This window comes from Nyctibius grandis, chromosome 8, assembly GCF_013368605.1.
Source record: "Nyctibius grandis isolate bNycGra1 chromosome 8, bNycGra1.pri, whole genome shotgun sequence".
Lineage (NCBI taxonomy): Eukaryota > Metazoa > Chordata > Aves > Nyctibiiformes > Nyctibiidae > Nyctibius > Nyctibius grandis.
In genome coordinates, this window is record NC_090665.1 from 20,954,601 (window position 1) to 20,974,894 (window position 20,294).

The window sequence follows — 20,294 nt, forward strand, 5'->3', positions numbered from 1 at the left end:
GAATCAAAGGGCAGTTGACTTGGTTGCAAGTTAGTCATGTTAGAGACAAACTATGTCCACAGAGAGCTAGCTCAGTTCTAAACAAGGTCTTCAAGGTAAAGCAGAGTGTCACATGAATGTAGTCTGCTTCCAATGTAGGTCAACCAAAATCAAAAGGTGATTACAGGTACAGCACTGATGCTGTAGGTCTGTGTAAAGCCAATTTACAGTGCCTTCCAGGGAGTCAGAGTATTGATAAACATAGTATAGAAACACGTGATCACACCAAAATAGCTGGAGTCCTCCAGAGGGTGTAATGCCTGATCCAGCTGCAGTGGCAGCTGTATTTATGAGCATTCTTATGAGCTAGAATACTGCAAGAACAAGAAGAAACTCCAGTGGCCCTCCAGGAGCCAAAGTGGAGGCAGCAGGGTCTGAGCTGAATTTAAGAATCCTTGATTCTATGCAGTGTTGTGGAGACAGCCCTGAAGTGCCCTCCCCAGAGGCTCCTTTGATGTATGTCTTTTATTCAAGCTTTCTCACTATTATTTTCCAGCCCCCATTACCCCAGGTAATGGAAACTTGACTATACAGACCTTAAGAATGGAAGGGCGAAAAAAACCCCAAAACTACTCAATACACATATTAGCAAACTGAGAATGTCCAAGTACTCTATGGTGAAATGGACTCGGCTAGAAACAGCACTGCCAGCAATAGAAACAGAAGCCCCTACGTTTCTGCTACTAATAGTACTAGCAATTTTGCTATTTTTAACGACAGGATTAAAGGGGTGCTGCAAGCCAGCACCCATAGTTTATAAAAATACAACCAAACTGGGGTGATAGTCAACAGAAAACTTGATTTCAAGTGACTAAAAACTGATATGATATGAAAGTGAATTTTTTCTAATAGAATGTTATAACTTTGTCCACTTTCTATTTCCCACAAGGAACTATGAAAACAGAGGTCTTCCTGCTCAAAGCAGGATTGATACTTAAAAACCTCCAATGTTCTCAAAAAATATATATTCCATGGCCTAGTAATAATGCATATTTTAGATAAGCAAGTCACATCCATGGAGAAGTGGCACACAACTGACAAGTCCTAAATCACAACATCCTCAAAAGCAAACACAATAAAATGCATAACACCACACCACACAAAAAGTGAAAGACGACATTCAGGTCACAAACCTGCCTGACTGAAAGCTTAGAATGAGTGAAAATAGAAAGAAACATTTGATTTTTTTGCTCCTTCTTCAGAATAAGGTAAAAATATTCCAAAGTACAGCATATTATGCAGCACTGGTATATCTTGAATTGTGTACTTTTTCACTTTAAAAATATGCCTGCAAGAACAGTGTAACGATGTGGATGTTTTGGTTTACACTGAGTGTGTTGTCTTTTAGAAAAAGATTAATTGTGAATACATACTGAATTTCAGTTAATTTCTATTTGAAATTTCTATTTGAATTTCAAAAAGCGTTGTTGCCTTCTCTCCTGAACAGTTGCCATGTCTTGAATACTACACGACAGACAATCTGGAAAGCAATACTCAAAATTATATTTTTGCAGTAAATTACACTTTGCAGAGGTCAAAGGGATAGTTTTCACAAAGCTCTGATTGGAATAATCTTTTACATAGTTTCTTTTTTTTTATGTTATGGTCTTTCTTGTCATATCATATTTAAAAACAAATACTGGTTTCTGATTGCAGATTATCAAGCAGACTAAATGCAACGTAAGGAGTCGATTAAAAGAAATCAGCAACCGATTAACCTGAAGCCAGTAAAGAAGTTCACCAGAAAACTGATTAGTTTGAAAACAAAGAAAACAGAACTTTGACAGTCTCAGAGCATCTCTTTTGGCCAGTCACACCACCAGAAAACGGAAACAAAACGTTGTCATTTCAAAATTATATACTTTGCTTAACCTCTGCTCCAAAGGGACATTATATGGCTAAAAACGTCCTGAAGGTAACACAGTGGGACGTAGTTTATAGCTATTTCTCAAGACTTTTCATCAAAGGAAAATAACAGTGTTATAAGTGCGATCCATGCTTGGCAATAAGGCACCAGCAGGTGTGAATGCAATTCAGCAAAGACTGCCCCAAAACCATTTGTTACTCTTACGCTTACTGTTTCCATACAGAATCTGTTCCTCCTGACACTGCCCCCTGTTTATAAGAACCAAGCAAATTATTGGCTTGTGTATGCAACTCTGAGACATCTGTTTTCTTCTTCTGTCGCTATATCTTTTTTCTTTTCAGGATTCAGTTGCCTGGAACCAAGCCAAGATCTGGTATCAATCAAACCAGTGGATTAATTTACTCCAATAGTAATTATAAAGGATTTTTTTTGGGTGGGGGAGAATGTGAAGGGGGTTGATTCAATATCATGCAGCATTTCAGGCAACACCCTACTCTATTGGTACAGAGATCTTCATCTGCTAACGTTTTATCATTGTCTAAACAGTACTTCTATAAATCACTGTTTTTCTAGTAAGAAAGAGTATACATGTGTGTTGAATGAACACTTAAAATGATGACAATGATTGTACTTCAGCCTTTTTGTATTTCTGGCATCTGCAGGATCACCTTGCCAGTCTCGTAATAGTTATAAATAACATACTGAAGGTACTACTTTATGACCAAAACCTAAAGATTTCTTGACCATCTGCTTTTAGCTTTTATACCTTTAGCTTTACCTCTGTTCTTGTTTTCTGTTCCACATTTGGATTATTAAGGGATTTCCCCTGAGGTACTGACTTTTATGCACTGCCTATCAGTTTGCCCTCCCCTCTCTCCTGATCCTACCGTACGCCTTGTCCAGTAAGTAAAGTTCACAGGTACAAACATGGCATCAAACACTGCACTGCCATGAACCAGCACCAGTTATAGATGTTGCCCTACAGGAGGAAGCCAATAGTGTTTCACTTCAGGCTATGTTTAAATTTTTGCAATAAAAAAGCTATAGAAGGAGATATTGAGATTCAAATTGGGCATGACATGGTCCAAGATTCATCTGCACTAATGTAAGTGACAAGAGTTTTCATTTCTGAGGGATGCTCCTGCATGGGTAGTTATTTTTAAGGGTTGTTTTGTTTTAAGTTTATGTGAATTGCAGAGACAATATTTTTTTACAAGAAAATGTTTCAATATAGTGGATAATGTATTTTAACTATGTAAATTTTGCATGTAGAGCCTGAACGTTTCACATGGTTTCAATGATCGACACGGTAACAGCTTAAACAAAGACAATCACATGGGCTTAATAAAGCCAGTGGTAATAAAAAAGAAAAGCTTTACTTTAAGAGGAAAATATTTATATTGGAAGCAATAATTATATAGTACTTTTCATGCCCAGAAGTGTTTTTTAAGTGTCATCTGGTGGTTTGCTCAAAAGACCGAGAGCCAGGATTGGATTTCTTCTCCCCACTGTCACCAGCTTGCTGTGTGGCCTTGGACCAATCACTTATTGTTGGATTTTCAGCAAACCCAGGCATCCATCCTAGCACCACTGAAAAATCAGACCATTAATCTCCTTAGGCCTCATTTTTTCCACCTGTAAAATGAGATTAATTACTCTATTTTGCAAGGCTGTCAGGAACATCAATCCGTATTTGTAGGACGCCTGGAGATCCTCAGATAAGAGAGTGCTACAATAACCTGGCTTTATTTATGGCACTGTAAGATACTCCCCATGCCAAAGAACTGAAGTTGCTCCCTGAGGTGGAGCGGAGCTACCCTTAAGCGTAGGAAATAGCAAGTGGGATAAAAGTGAAGGACTAGTGTTTCCCATTTCTTATTAGCAATGATTATACCCTACCAGCTACACTGCAATAGCTCCTGAGGAGCCCCTGTGGGAAGCAGGAAGAAAGTGTAAGCCCTACCTCTCTTCCTCTCACTCGCCACCTTCAGCCTCCATCACCCTCTGATCAGTAAAGAACGGCAGCAGTGAGTCAGGCAACTGCTGTTTGTCACCACTTCATATTATTCTTAATCGGAACTACCCTGCTTGCTTCTTTGGCATTTCTAGGACCAGTTCATAGAGTCACCACTTTCTTTGCCTTTTACCATTTGCAAGTGCTTTGGAAACTGGCCTATTCCTTTACACTCTGAATGTGAAGCACCCGACAGCTCTCCAAGACTGCAGCCTCTAGATGCTATTACAATAATACATTCAAGGTAAAGTCCTTCTCTTCTCAGCTGGGCAAGGCCCCCTTTCCTCCCTCTCTTGCAGCAGGAGCTTAGGCTCCACTAAATGTGTAGTATCTCACGCCTGTCTCAACCTAGGGAACAGGCTAGAGAAATGGTGAGAGGACTTCCTTCCACTCCTGAAAAAAAAAAACCCAAGAGAGGGAGCACACCAGTACACCATAGTAGAGAGTACATACAGCAAATACACAGTTTTCCAGAAAAAGAAATTTAAAAAAAAAATTTTAAGGACAGCATACCCTACAAGATAACAAAGAGGCTAGAGCTAACTTTTCAGCATGGACTCCTCCAAGAACCTCTGCTCCATGGATAAGGCAGACTAGAAAGAGGACAATGTAAAAAAGCTAACTGGAAACTAATTAAAACACAACTCACACATAAGGACTGCTGGAATGCATGGGATCAATTTTCATTGTCATCACTATAGCAGAGCCAGAGAACTTCAAAGGTTTTTACCAGATTCTCCAAGGCACATAAAAATTAGGTTCCAAAACCACCTCTCCTAAATCCTCTATCCTCTTAGGCAAATTTGGTATCTACTGGAGTCTCTCTCTTCTTCTGCTCTTCCTCCAGGAATAGAAAGGCACCTGATTTGTTTAGGCTATTTAATCAACTTCCAACTTGGAAGTTGATTAAATATCACTATCTTCTTCCAAGTTCTAATTCTGTATTTCCTCTTCTCTAAAGTTCAAACAGGTAATTCCCACATGTTCAAAGTGCCTAACCTTCCATCCTGAGCTTTTATCCCATTTTCAGTTCTTGGTAACTACCCAAGTTAACTTCCTTCTTGCCCTGAGCAACTGATAAATCCTCTCCCACCCAGCCTCTCAACATTGCAGCCTGCTCATTTTACTTGGCAGGAAAAGCTTCTGAGTTTAGCATCTAGTGCCTGACCTACATATCTGGAGAACTTTGGAGTGGAGAATTGGTTTCTACAGCAGTTACTAGGGATATTCAATAAGCTTTTTCATGACAGTTTAATAGTCATATATACACCTCTGTATTATTCTGCTATCTTTAAGTTCATGATTCCTCTGAAAGAAGTGACATGTTAAATATCCCAGTTACTTAGCACAAGGTCTTTTGTATACAACAAAACGTATTTGAAACCATGATGACTTGAAATGACTTTAATAAAAGGGATACTCAAGGCTTATGAGGCTTTGATTTTCATTTTCACTAAGACCCTTTACTGTACTCTGGCAGAATAAAATGAGAGTAAGTGGAATATAGACATGCCTTACGCTCACTTTGAACAGCCATTACACAAATAAGAGTCGTCCCCCTGTCTGGTAAAAAGAGAAGTTGAACAGTTTACCAGATTATGACAAGTAGTCTTTTCTCCAGCAATGAAGGTCTATTATCCTGCTTCACCAGCACCTCTCAGCAAGTCAGTGAAATTGTTGTAGATATGAAGAAAAGCTCATCTTTGAGTATACAGCATCACATATATGTAAGTCTCAGAAGTTATTTGTCTTATAAACTCATGAGCTATTTTCCCCACACCTAGTTTCCTACTATCCTTCACAGAAACTAACTTGAAAAGGTCTTTTCTGGATATTCTGGGAGACTTACAGCATCTTGTTACTTGCTGTTACACTTGCTCTTTCAGTTTGAGGGACACTATTGATATACTAAAAAACATCAGGAATGAAGGAGTTCGTGTGACAGGCATAATCAGCAAAAGCTTAAAATGCAGTATCTCTTAAAGATGAAGCGTGTAGTTTAATGTGTACACACAAATGTGCACCACAATTTTTTTTTGTGGGTACATGGAACGATGGATTCAATCTTTGAGAGGTGCCACAAATCATCATTTCTAGTAGCCAACAGTAAATGGTCATTTACAAAGGATCATTTTTACAGGATCATGTATACACACAATGTAGAATATCCTCCTTACATTTGCATTCAGGCTCAGCTACGAATGACTGTATAAAATCTTGCTGTTTGTTGGCTGGTAACTTTAGGAAAGGATTCATTTCTCTTTCATATCTCTGCTTTTTTTTTTGGGGGGGGGGGGGGGGGTTGGAAACTTACACAAAGAATGCAAATTAACAGTGACATCAATAGTCTTAAAAATATTTTTTCCACAGACAACCATTTTAACAGGTACAGTCTGAAATCCCAGAGAACAATATTACTTGTGCACTTAAAATTTCAATATGATCTTACAACCTCAATCCATTCCCACATTATCATGACATTCACTTCTAGGAGCTTCCTGTTCACAAGATGATTATTTGTCCCTGAAAAGTGCTCAGAATATGATGGCACAATCCAGTTAACATTCGTTCATCTGAACGTTGTATTCTTTTTCACAGCGCTGTATCAATTCAGCCTGAGATTATAGGGTTGCAATTTTTTAAAGCTCAACAACTAGATCCTCTACCTGCTTCTTGAACTTTGCACTCATGAGAACACAACCTCACACAGCACCTTCCTAGTGAAGAATGAGACCATCTTGTTTGAAGACAGTAGGAAGACTGTGACTTCTTGTCCACAACATAGAATTTACTCCTTCATGAATCAGTCTCATTTTGATCCTTCCTGCTTTAAAGACACAGGTGAAGGGCTGGCTTCCTTTTTCACTCCAATTTTACATCACTGACTGCAGTGGAATTACATGTAAATAATATTAGCTCAAGAAAGAAGAGAGCAAAGCCTTAATACTTCCCCTCCTCCTGACCACAAAGATGTTCAAAAATTGTATTTCCCTGCATCCCTTTGAAACATAATTCAGTTGCTTTGTTCATTTCAGGAAGATCTATTCAAACTCTTTTTTAACAGCTCAATGCCCAGCTGGGAGGTGCAAGGCTATGATCGATGTAGTAACCATACAACACATGAGTTTCAAGCACTGCCCATTAGGCTTTATGGACTGCTTTAAAGTGCACTTAAAAAAAAAAATAACAAGGCAAGAAATTAAAAGACTCACACTACCATTTTAGCTTTCACAATCCTTTATATGATCCTCATTTTGCAGAGCTGGGGGAGAATAAAAACCCAGCCTTTTAGACCTCGGAAACAGGTGAGTGCATTAGACAGCTGGGCCCAGGAATGTCATACTGTCCCTCCGTTTTCATTAATAGCTGTGCTTAGTTCTCAAACACCAACGGGGAACTGAAATTATCTCCGAAGGGTACAAATTCAAACTTTTGCTGACACTCCAGAGCAGAGGCAGCTGGACCCTGACAGGCAGCTACTCAACACAGTTGTTTTACTCCCTGCTTAACAGTCACAATTTTCAAAATATGACACATCAGTGAAGAACCGTTAGGAGCAAAAGTAGAAGCTTTCAGTTGTTTCTTTTGGAACACAAAATTCCTCAGAACATGGTGTTATTTAGGGATTTTTCAAAACTGTCTTAGTGATCCTGATTTTCCTTTGTAAGTGCCCCCAGATTTGCATTAGCTGGGGCTACACAAACAGAATCTCTTTATCAGATGTGTATGCTGGAATTGTACATATATCAAAGTGTGCATGGATAAATACTGGCTTATTAAACCTTCCAATGTATCACTGATACATATAACGAAGTGTACTTTTGTACAACTTTAAGTATTAATAAGGCCTTTTAGTTACTCAAGCCGTACTTAAGAACACAGTTTTGGGAAGGCACATGCAAAGTTTAAACAAACAAATCATGTAGAAAAAGAAAACCTCAATGTTTTCCAATCAAACTCAATTAATACCCAAGCTGTGTGAGTGATTTCAGAAATATCAGTGTAGTGGTAAACTTGATGCTGCTTTGACAATCTGATCCTGTACACTGAAACACAGTGTTAAAGAACAGTTGCATTCCTATAGTCATTGCCATAGGAATGCATGCTTTACCTTTTGTTTAATTTCATTCTAAAAAAGTCTGCAAGTAACAGGCCTACATTTTTCCTCTTTAATCCATTACCCTGACCTTGTATCAATACACATACACAGGCACCCAAAAATACTGATTACAATGGAGCTAAGGTGATGATGTCTGGGTTTTGGTTTCTTCATGTTTTTAATGTATGCGAAGAAAGTTAAATAGGAGTTCCTACTGCTCAAGTGAGAACTGAGGAAGAGGTCTATCATAGAACTGTTAGCCTGTTAGTTATGCTAGAACTCATTAGTCCCTTGGAAAAAAGATGGTCCAATGCAATCACCAGGAGGGGATTGCTTTGTTGGATGAGAGTCTAATGCGCTTCTGAATGCTATTCCATCCCTCTCTCCTACCATCCAGCCTTCCTCAACCTGACGTCTGCTGCATATGTGCCACTCTCCTTGCTCAGTTCCCTCATGAGTTGTCCACCCCATCACGTGCCCGCTTAAGGAATTTGGAGATCACATCCTTGCCATTAGGTGTACTTTTTTCTTCCCCAATAGCTTTACAACTTTAAAACAGTGGTCAGTAAGATACCTTGCTGATGCAATGGGAGCTATCTTTGTTGACACTAATGTTGGGATAGGGCCAAAACGATTCACATTTCTTTTTCCTGCAAGATGTACAAATCACTTTCAGGATTTACAAAAATGCGGCACACACAAGAGGTATTTCGTGACCATCCCAAACATTCACAGAACCTCTGTGCCAGCACAATTTCACATTGTTTCTGATTGTCATTATAAAGAACAGGTTACTTTGGGTCATGCTTATAGCTATAGACAGACACCCTGTACCATATCAGGAGTTCTATATGTAAGGAGTGTACAAATGGAGCAATATCATCTATATAAAACATATATCCACTCCTATGCCATTGTGTATTCATATATACAGAAATGAAACTAATCCACCATTGATATAAGGAGGTGCAGGTTTCTTCACTCAAGCCAGTGGATCAGGCACTACATGAAGGATTATACAGATACGTAAGGGGAAAATGGCATTGGTCATCTTAACTTATTCCTGCTGTCACTGAAAAAACAGTAGCTGTTTCAAGACGATTTGGCCTGAACCCTATTGTAATCACTCTTAGCCTTTTTAAAGGGAGAATTGAGTCATCTACGAAAGGAGAAAGAGAAAAAATCCCACCACAGAATGCTGTGCTGTGAATCTAGTGTCTGTAAACAGCGTACAGCTGCAGAGTAAGACTGCCATACGCTGCTGCTTTGAGTCAGCCAGCAGCGCGTGCTAAATGCATACTGATTTAGGGCCTGATCCTTAAAAGTACTGTACAAATTCAGCTGCCAGATTTCAATTTATAGATGATACACAGAACGTCTATATGAAGCAACCAGTTAAGAGGCAGAAGTAAATGGCAATGTTAAGTGCATGCATAAAAGAATAGACAGCATTAATATGATGCTCAAGAGCCTGCTCCAAATTCAGTGGGGTTCCTCTGATTTCAGTGACCCCTTCAATGAGTCTCAAGACCACAAGATATTAAAATATAGAACTTAATCAAATCAGCAAGAAAGCAAAATTACTTGATCTGCTTTATCCTCTCCGTTTCTAGATAATGAGGAACCAAGTGATAGAATTCCCATTACTTTGCTATTAAAAGGAAATCTAAGCCTTATATTTTGTTGCTAAAGAAGTAAGGATCTAAAGACATAATTTCCTATGCCACTTCTGTTGATTGACCTAAATATCTTCCTTACTTTCCAGGTCTTTGGTCAGGCAAATTGATTTCTATGCTTTCCTCTGTGATAAGGTTCTCACTTAGAAGCACTTAGTCACACAGTCCCTGTACATGGTACCATTCTTTAACCATTCCCCATCTGCTTGTGTAGGGGCATTAGAAAACTGAGAGAACTGGTACCAAGTTTAGTTACTTCTTGATTTATCTGGACATACCTAGACTTGCACTGAAGCAGTGTTTGTGCATAAAATAACTATCACGAAGGAAAATAATGTCCTATTTGGTATGCTATTTTTCTTTTCCAAACTGCATCATCCATACAGGTGTATTTCATCCACAAAATGTACTGAAAGAGATTTTCAACTCTTGTAACAGTGAGAATAACATATCAGATTTCATTGTATGTGGTCTTCATTATCAAAAAGTACTTGATGCATACAGTAAGACAATATATAATCTATCAGCCTTCAATAGTTTCTACATGTGTGTTCCCGCTTCTACTCCTTCTTTAGCTAATATTTTCTTTGGGCACAGACACTATCTCACCCTACTTATCTACTACGCTGGAACTGTAATCCCAGTTCCAGATGCATAGGTGTTAATGTAATAAAATAATAGTAATATAATAAAATAAGAATAAAGGTTGCTGATTCACATTGCTGACTCAATTTGTAAATATAAGATCCAATTAATCATGACTCAGTGATACTTCAGTGAGATTTTGTGCAGTGTAGGTTTAGTTTCTACAGCACCTACATCCACTTAAATTTAAAAGTGATATCACAGTGACAGGCACTGTGTAAACACTTACAGCAGAAGGTAATAGTTCAGTACGAGGACCAATAAATGAATTACCTTTAGTTGTTAAAATATGCTGCAGTAAAAACAACCCCAAGAAACATTATGACTCACAGAGAAAAGCCTTACATTTTCTGGAAGGACTCATACATTGTCATTTCCTCACACTAGCATTAAATTCTAACAATCCTGCACCAACCCTGATTCAGGTAGTGACACAATGCTTTTCTTCTATTCATTCCTCTCCTGTTCTCTTGTCCTAGCCTCAAGTCTCATTCACCTTGTAGAACACGGCCCATTTTATGTTGTATTGTTATCTCTGCTCTCCCAGTTCTGTATATCCACAACCATTCTTCAAGTGTTAATGATGCATTTTTCTGATGCAAAATACTCTTCAATATGAACTGGCTTTAAAACAGACAGCCAGGGTGTGGCTGTCACTGAGTGCTTAAAGCTGTCATAGAGAACAACCAGTTGCTTTAGCAAAATATTCTTGCAGTTTATATAGGTTAGACTTACCAGAAGCATCTCTTCCCATCTGAGCCCTTCAAATATGATGAAGATGTAATATTACCTAATAGATCCTGTGTGAAGAGACACACTCAATATTGAAAATAGTTGCAGTTATATCGCTGCTTTTCAGAGAGGGGAAATTCTTCCTGGTACAAGAAAGGCCTTTTCCAAAAAACATTAATGGTGCTGTTATACCCACAAGATCTGTTTCTGCTTGAAGAAGACCACATCACAATGAGTTCATGCCAAAACTCCATTTTTGATACCTCTGCAGCATTACTAGGGGACCCACACAATGGCTGATGTCCAAAAACCTCAAGGTCTGCTTGAACTTTCAGTCCTTTTTTCTGACAGTTGCTAGCAATAATAATCACTTGCAAGATACACTGTTAGAAACAGGTTCCTGGTTTTAAAAACATAAGTGATCAAAGATCTACAGTTTTAAAAACAGAAATTTCTTAAGCAGATAGACAGTTGCTTCAGACTGAAGAATTCAAAAGCTTGGTAAACCTTATGTGCCCTATTCAAAAGCCCAGAAATTTAGCTATGTATTCTCTCCATCACGTATATCTGTATTAGCGTATTTTTCTAAGAAGGATATTAGGTAACATGAATTTTACTAACAAAAATGGTGAATAAAAATCAAGCATTTTGAGAGATACTGCTATGCATCACTGGCACGTATTTCAATGTTATGATGGATTGTTGTTTTTCACACCAATTTCAAGACTTTGAATCGGTAAAGCAATATAGTTGATCAACATAATATATTTCATAAATCAGAACTTGATAGATTAATCCATGCAGATTTATAAATCACACCAGAATATCCCCTTCCAATCAGAGCTTGGTCTTTACCTATTTTTCTTCGTGGATTCTGAAGCAAAATGTTATCAGCTTATATCTCCAAATGATGTGTTAACCCTCAAGGGTTTTTCCAGAAAGCACTGCAAGATCACAAGAGCAAAGTATGCAGTCTAGCTGAACTTGGCAAGCTCTCTCGTGAGCCTACAGAGACTGGAACAAGTGCAAATATTGATTTAGTTCACACGCCCTTAAAGAATGCACAATCAGAAGTTCATCTACAGCTGAGAATCAGCACTCAAACCCTAAGCAGTGAAGTCATTGTCAGCAACAAGCTCCTTATAGATTTGTAAAGAATCATTCCTTTCTTCTGTCTTTCTGTCGCTCAAGTTTACCTGTTCCTTAAAAAAAAGAGGGATTTGCTTCAATATTTTTCTCTAGGAGAAAAAAAAAATGCAATTCTTTTACTTTGTACCAGCAAGCTCTGCCAAACAGAGCTATGGAGAGGTATGTCACACGATACACTGGTCTTGTTTTACCTATTTGTTAAACAAGATAAAAATGAAGCCACATCCAAGTACATTCAACAGAGACAAGGACTCCTGACAGTAGACCTTCTGTGCAAGTACCACCGGGAGACACTCTCAGGCCAGGTATAAGGGGGACTAATCCTGGCAGAGATCAGTCTCCTGGGGTTAATGTTAGTTGTTGCAATGTTTTTGTGACATTTAGCTGCTCAGCTGGAACTGACAGAAGCCTTAACCAAGCCTTTTTTCTATTTGTATAGTTCTAGTCTTCATTTCTCCATTTTAATATCAACAAGAAAAGGATCAACAATCCTGAATTTCCTTGGGCATTTAACAGACTCCCGACTGAAAACAGCACCCCAAGCTGCCCCTGTTTAACCCCAATAGGCTCTGCAACAGTTTTTTGAAACTTGAAGTCTGTGTCAAAAGTGCTCACAAACTCCGTCAAACTCTACCTCTTGGAGAGCAAAAGCAACACTATATTTTGCAGGATATCTGCACAAGCATATTTCTTTACCTTTAAAGGCCTGGGAAACGTTTATGCTGACTTCTACATCCTTTAAAGATATTTTAACTCTAGGTTACTGACTGTGCCAATTACAGTATTTGAGGTAACAGACACTGACTTTCCGTGAGACTTCAATTGTACCCTGTATTTGAGGAAATACTGTGGGACTTACTTAGAAACATATATTTCTGTGATTACTGTGGAGAAAAGAATCAATCAAATATCCTTAAAAATTGAACATGGTAACTTTCCTAGACAAGTTCTGTAAGACTGAATTTGAGAAGCTCCACATACCTTGATAATAGTTATGTAAAAGTATTAGATCTTCAAGGCTTAATACTTAAAGACAATTTTACTCTATTTTTTTAAATTCTGGCCAAATAACAACCATCAGTAAGAAGCAATGGAAATTTTAAGGCATTTTTATTAGTGGATATTAATACACATACTCTGCTATAAATCTTCTGCTTCCCACTCTCCTATAAGCGTCAGACTTCGAACACTTTCTCACATGAAACGATATTAAGTACAATAGAAATGGGAAGGAGGGCATTAGGCACGTACCTTTCAGGTGGGGAAAAGAAGGTGTGGACTGGCAGCAAACCAAAAACGACCCACTGGTAAATCCAGGCTTAATATTCAAGCAAGTTTTTACTAACACCATTTAATTTAAACTGGAATCCTTTTTAATTACAGGAGAATTTCCTTGAGACTTCTTCCATGGCCCTATTTTTAGAGCGAACATGAGCCATTCTGGCATACACTTTTTCATTCTTGAAGTGCTATCATGAGGACGCACCGAGCTCCAAGATAGGAGTTACAATCCAGATAGCAGCTTGGGGAAATCCAGCTGTTATTTGGAACACCCAAAAGCTCTCATCCCTCCCTCTCTTTATGCCCTTGTGAGCTAAACAACAAACTCTGCTCTGTTCACCTGATCCCGAAACAAGTAGCTCCTAATCAAGCAAAGGAGAAAAAAAAGAAGAGAGTATCATTTACCTTTGCTGTTGTCTTTAATTAAATGTATTCCACTCTGGTGCTGGCACTCACTCTGAACCTTTTGCTATGCAAATTTCAAGGCTAACTTCTAGTCAGAGAACAACAAGTGTACACTTGAGAATGAGTTGGCATCTTTTCAGCACTACTTGTGTTTAAGTGCACTCTCAGGTGTTTATGTTATCCTTCACAACAGCCTCTTCCTTTTCCAATTAGAATAATTACAGAATTGCCAGAAAGAAAATGCTTTGTTTCTTTTTATCCACAACAGATCATATAAGACTGTATTTCATTCTGAAAATTAAAGCCCCTAATTTCGTGCCCTGGGCATCTGCAGTACATATATTAGTCTGGTCTTTTTATTTAGGAGACATTCCTAATGTTGCTACCAGCTCGAGTTCATACACCTCCAGAAGATCACCAGCTCTGTTGGTGCTGTTGCAGTTCTACACAGCAGGGCATTTCGGGGACTGTATCCTGACATCTTTAAAGAAGAGAGGGGATTGCTATTTTTTCAGATGGCCCAAAATTAGCCCCCAAAACTGAAAATACTGTGTGCTTGTGCCAAGTATTGAGATCAGTTCCAAATCAGCCTGGACGGGTTTAGACTGGTTTTGAACCAGTAGAGAGAAAGACAATCACTCTAACTGCACAGCATGATACGAGTCCATTCACAGAGCCCTGCTCATTCACTCTATCATGAATATGAGGGGAATTTCTGTTTATTATTACTATCCAGAAAAGAAGATGAGTTGCTCCCTGAACAGACTTCATTTCCAGGGAGGGAAAAGCTAAGGAACACAGTAGCTTTGCCTACCACACAGTAAGTTCAACATACTTAAATCTGTCTTTAGGCAGGAGCTATGGGCAGAAAGAATGACAGAAAATTGAAAGAAAAAAAAAAATGGTTCCTCTTTGTAGGGCTCCCTTCTAGTACCTGTAAGGATGAGTTACAAATGGGAGTCTTCAGACTGCCTTCAGACTATGCTTCTTGTGCAAATACAGCTGAGCATGCAATTGTAAACAGCTTCAGGACTGAATTGCTGGATTGGTTCTAATAAATTTGAATTACTTTCTCTAATCATTGCTTATTCACAAAGACTTCCACCGTGAAAAAGAGATTCACCTGTTAGAAACCACAAGTAGTTGTTTATGTGTGTAGAACAGTTTCTTCTAGTCCAGCCAATCACATCTAATTTTGATCCAAAATCTTAGTGCTATTTGCATTCTCCAATCTATTTCAACCTTTATAGTTGACTCAAATCCACATCTTTAAAGACAGCATGTTGCCAGAGTTTGCATTATGAAAAAAATAAGAAAAATATGTAACAAAGTACACAAATATACAATTGTTTTGGTAAGTGACTTTTTTCCCTGAAAAAGAGAGCAGACAAAATGCAGAACAGACCAGGATCATTTTCTCTCCCCACGACTGCTGAAAAATGCCATTTTAGTCAACTTAAGACTTATCCACAAATTCACCTAGGATTTGCATTGGATTGAAGATACTGATAGAAAAAAAGAATTAGATTTACATCACTGACAGAAGATACATCAGTCCTGCATTTTGCTCAGTAGGTTGGTGTTCATTCAAATTTAACTTTAATTTTTAACTAAATAGAGAAGATCTGGAAGTAGGCCTCCCACTTGTCAGAAAGAAAACAGACTGAACTTTGGCTTCCCACATCCCTTGTGAGTGTTCTTAACACAGAACTAGGAAGGAAAAGACACCATGTATATCATATCCTTGCATCTTACTCCTAGCACAGTTCAATAATGTTGAACAGCGAAGTTCCACATACCATACTGTTTCCTGTAATAGCAGCAAAGTCTGGATTTCACTGCCCATTGTGCTATATTCAAAATGGAACCCAAAAGTTGCTACATACACAGTTCCAGTTTGCAGCAGCCCTGAAGCCATCTGTGTGTAAAGGGACAAATGAGTCAATACAATCCTTGAAGGGATTACTGGAACAGACTGAGCTATGTCAAAAACACCGGGTCCAAGTACAGATTTACCAGCATTTCCCATGGCACCTGATTGTCATTCCCTGTAGCAGTTCCAAAAGTCCCAACCTGTGGCCAAGTGCAGAGCCTGGGAGAGTATGTTTGACCCCATTTGCTGTTATGCCTTTCCCACACTGCAATGTAAACATGTCCCCCTGTTTGGCTTCAGCACAGAGATTCATGTCCCTGTAAAATAATATGACACAAGATGGAGAGGCCTGAGAGTCCCCATTGCTGTCAGGGCTAACATAAGGATTTAGAGTAAAATACCACAAGTGTTCAAAGAAATGAAACTGAGACCCTGTCAGGTAATGACACTCAGAAAATTGTCAGCACATAAAAATTGCTTTCACAAACATTCAAGCCCACTAAATAAAATAAAAACCTGAAATGAAACGGGAGACTCTGGAATGACCTTGAGAGCTGCAACCTTCAATACTGTCAGCTAGCTAGAGCAGCAAATCCCAGAAACATGATCTAGATATGGAAACTGTCCCATCTGCAAAGACCGTCAGCAGAAGGGTCCCCAAAAGAGGCAACACGAGCCTTTTTCTGTCAAACACCTTGCATTGTTCTTACACGTGAGCTAAAGGCCAAAGAAAACCATGTAGTATACTACAAGCAGGGAATGCTGCTAAAGGGATCTCCAGACATGATGAACCTTCAGAGAAGACAGTAGGACATCATTAGAGTGATATCAAAAGCTGGACATACAGTAATCCATAAGAAGTCAGAATCTTCACATCCACTAACTAAGGCACTATACTCTTTCTTGTACTACTCTAATGAGTTTAGCTCTAGTTGTGTCGATGTACACTTTATGACTGGAACATACTTGGACTTGCACATCTTTTTTCTGTCTTTCCCTCTACAGTAACAATTTTTCTACCACCCAGAGTGACTGTTAGCGCCTTGACTTCTGTTGGGTAAATTTCTATGCTGAACATACGCATAACTATTTTTTAACAGCTTAAGGACTTTTCACAGTTTTGAAGTAGGATTAAAATGCGACCCGTAATTTGCCTGTGATCTGCAGACATTCAAAAAGATGTGAAAAGAGTACAAACACACTGGAAAATCAGAACCAAGGCGTATACACTCTTTTGCTGATATAAATTTAGTACACAAAGCATAGGAGGATAGCTGAGATTCAGCCCTGGTAATGAAAACTTTTTAATAAATGCCTAAACTTGAGGACTCTTGAGCTGTCCATATAATACTTCCTCGAGCATCTGTATTGTCCCAAAATTAGGCAACCATGACAGCATTTGGTGACAAACACTTTCTCTTTTCCAACAAATATAGAGGTATTTAACTTATCAGAATTGGTCCTAATGTTTGTTGTATTATCTGCACAAGTAGTGAAATAATTTTATAAAACCAGTATAAAGCAAAAGTGACCCCTTGAGCTTACATTACAAGGAACACTGTGATGGTGGGTATCTCTGGATTTGATTTTTCCTCATGATGAGGAAAGTGATGGTTGATTTCATTTCAGAATTAAAGTATAGTAAAATTGCTGTACGAGAATAACTCAATCCATCACTATTACATGTTCAAATGGTTTTAAAAGAGCATGGGCCTGATTCTGGTCTCATTTATACCAGCCATAGGTATTCAACTGATAGGATTGTTCTGATGTTCTGTCAGTATCACTCCGGAGTTACACCATTGACTTGTGTAGGATTACCACTTGTAAGAAGATGAGACATAGCCGTGGTATATTTGTAAAAATAGTTCCATCCTGTGTATGCATAATTCTGCATCTAAATCCACAGCATTCACTATAAGAGTTCAAAAATATTTTTGAACTCCTTTAAAGTTCTAAATTGTCCTTTAAAAGTGATACCTCTTTCATATCATGTTTTTGTAACACGAAGCTGCTTTACTTGCATTTAGGTATTATTCTTAATATACATGCATACAAAAATTTTAACAATTTCACACATCAGACCTTGAATGAATATTATCTGGAGTGTATATTTATGAAGAGCAATACAGATTTATAGAATGGACATATGAATTATAGAATCATAACGCTGAACATGAAAAGCTCTTGCAAAGGGGAATAATTCCTATGTATTTACTGTAGCTGCTTTTCTAACTTAAGTCCATTCATCACTTTCAAGATGACTGAAACAAGCAGATCTAGTTCATGGCACTAACCATTTTAATGGCACCAGTTATCTAAAATTTCAGAAGTCATCAGAACTTTTGAAAATGGTAACACTTTGCCTTTCTTTACTTTCTATTACGTTAAAGAAACTTAACAGGCTTTTCAGAAAGTGTCTTTACACAACACAACGTCCCTTTCCATAGTTTGAGGTACAGATTTCAGTCTGGCTGAGTAACTGTGATTATCATCTCCTGTTTCTGTTGTACAATACTTTTTCTTGACCAGATATTCTGATGAGTCCCTTCAGTCTATTAACAGTATTGCTATACCATAAGAATCAAAAAACATTCCCACTTTTTCAGACCAAGGTCTCAGCCCACACTGTCTTCAAGTTTCCCATAATAGATAATCAGGGTAAAGCATAAGATTAAGATGTGTATATTCTCCCAGTTTTGGCAGCAAACAGTTGAGGGACTGTCTAAGCTGGATATGACCTTCAGATTACTTCTTTAAAGACCTAAGGATGAACTTATTCTTTAGTTATGTATTATGGTTTTAGTATTAACATCATCATTATAATTGAATTTTTTCAGTGAATTTTGACCTGGAGTCACGAGATGACCTGAGAATCTAAGCTTTCATCAGATTAATTACGTGATCCATTCCACAGCCCAGCTTTAGTTTAACAAAGCCAGTCTCAGTCGTCTCCCTCTGTAGGCGATGGAAAGGGAAAAGCACCTCTGGAGACAGACTCAGAATATCAAGTTTAGCTTCTGTTCCGACTCCTGCTGTGGAATTAGCCTTTGTGGATTGCTTGGAGATAAAAAGGAATGGTGGGCAAGAACATCCTTCTAAAAAAAAAAAAACAAAACTCTTTTCCGCTATCCTCTCTCCCAAACGAAAAGAAAAACAAGAAGATAAACCCCCTTCTTTAAGAAATGTCTGAGACTTTTCAAACCAGCTTCATAGTTTTTTCCTGATTGTATGGGGCTGACAATAGAAGCTCTCATGATTTATTCTGCTTGCATACAAACTATCTCCGTCTTTACTTTCTCTCATTCTGATTTTTCTTCTTGTCGTGAACGACTGATAAAATGTAAAGGTGTGCAGCAACTACCTATAAATAAAATTTACCATTTTACCATCCCACTGTAAAGTATTCTGGGGTGCAGGATTGTATCATTCCAGGGCAATGGCCTTTATAATGAATATTCCCAGAGCTTAAGGGTACTGATTTATAGCCAACAGAACTCACCCTAAACCATGATACAAAGTATTATGTACAAAGCATGTTGTGCCAATATATTTAGGAATACATATTTTTCTTTGGTAGCATATACGTACTGTTGTGCCAAAACTTTAAGTCAGAAATTACGAGTCAGCTAGAAAGCTTATGAAAAGTAGCTTCATTTTCTATTGAAAAAGCTATGAAACACACTCCCCAGAAAACCTCATGAAAATCCTGGAAGTCCTGGAAGTAATTGAGACTCTTTTTGTGAAACACGAACTTTCAGAAAATTTTAGAGTTTCAAGGAGGCTTTTTTCTTTCCTCCTTTTTCTCAAAGACACACTACATATATATAGAAAAGACATTAGAATACCCTATTGGGAAGCCTACCCTGTCAAACCCTCATCACCTGTGCAATAGTTTCTTGACATGTATCACTTGACACCTTAAACAGCTGCAAAAAAATTGTGGAATTTCAGTCACTGCAAAAAAAAAAAAAAGAAATCATTTAATCTTAAACTGGGGAGAGGAAGGAGAAGAAGGTAACAAAAGGAATTATTATTTTCTGATGGATTGTGGGTAAAGTACCAAGCGGAGAGAGAGAGTTCACTTGTGAAAATAATGGATGTACACAGAGTTGGCACAGTTTGTCTTTCCCCTCAGTTCTGACCTGTGAAGTTCTAGAGAAGATGTGCCTTCTCTACAGATGGGTCTTGTCAGAACAGCCTTCTGAGCCAAAGTACTATGTGGTGGGCAGATGAAGGGCAATGTGGGTAACCTGCCTCAGGAACAGTACTAGAGGCAGACAGAGAAGAATTACCAGCTTCCCGTAAAGTAGGTTTTGTTTCTTTCACTCTCCTGTCACAGTATTTTTCAGCCCAGCCAACAAGGATTTCACAGCACCAGTGAAACATACCCTGCTTCTCTAAAGTATGTATCCCATCAGCCTACCTACAGTTATGAAATGCCATTCCCAACAGTTCTGAAAGATCATAAATCACAATTCTAATATTGTCACATTCACATTTGACTAATGTTC